Source organism: Arachis hypogaea, chromosome 1 (assembly GCF_003086295.3).
Source record: "Arachis hypogaea cultivar Tifrunner chromosome 1, arahy.Tifrunner.gnm2.J5K5, whole genome shotgun sequence".
NCBI classification, from domain to species: domain Eukaryota; kingdom Viridiplantae; phylum Streptophyta; class Magnoliopsida; order Fabales; family Fabaceae; genus Arachis; species Arachis hypogaea.
In genome coordinates, this window is record NC_092036.1 from 80,271,809 (window position 1) to 80,272,485 (window position 677).

The following is a 677-nucleotide window of genomic DNA, read 5'->3' on the forward strand; positions in this document are numbered from 1 at the left end:
GGAAGAAGCATCTCAATCACTACCATTGGGGCAAACAATTTTGAGCTGAAACCTCAACTAGTTACTCTAATGCAACAAAATTGCAAGTTTCATGGACTTCCATCAGAAGATCCCTATCAGTTTTTAACTGAGTTCTTGCAGATTTGCGAGACTGTAAAGACGAATGGAGTAGATCCTGAAGTCTACAGGCTCATGCTTTTCCCTTTTGCTGTAAGAGACAGAGCTAGAACATGGTTGGATTCACAACCTAAGGATAGCCTGGACTCCTGGGATAAGCTGGTCACGACCTTCTTGGCTAAATTCTTTCCTCCTCAAAAGCTGAGCAAACTTAGATTGGATGTTCAGACATTCAAACAAAAAGATGGTGAATCCCTCTATGAAGCTTGGGAAAGATACAAGCAGATGACCAAAAGGTGTCCTTCTGACATGCTTTCAGAATGGACCATTCTGGATATATTCTATTATGGTCTGTCTGAGTTCTCTAAGATGTCACTGGACCATTCTGCAGGTGGATCCATTCACCTAAAGAAAACGCCTGTAGAAGCTCAAGAACTTATTGACATGGTTACAAATAACCAGTTCATGTACACTTCTGAGAGGAATTCTGTGAATAATGGGACGCCTCAGAGGAAGGGAATTCTTGAGATTGATGCTCTGAATGCCATATTGGCTCAGAA

The 677-nt window shown here is 41.7% G+C and overlaps 1 non-coding gene across 1 annotated transcript; it reads right to left on the reverse strand.

Moving 5' to 3' along the window:
- Positions 1–324: 324 nt before the first annotated feature.
- Positions 325–432, reverse strand: LOC112711925 (small nucleolar RNA R71). Its single transcript, XR_003157630.1, has one exon. It is a non-coding gene; the product is annotated as a small nucleolar RNA R71 (small nucleolar RNA).
- Between the last annotated feature and the right edge of the window lie 245 nt (positions 433–677).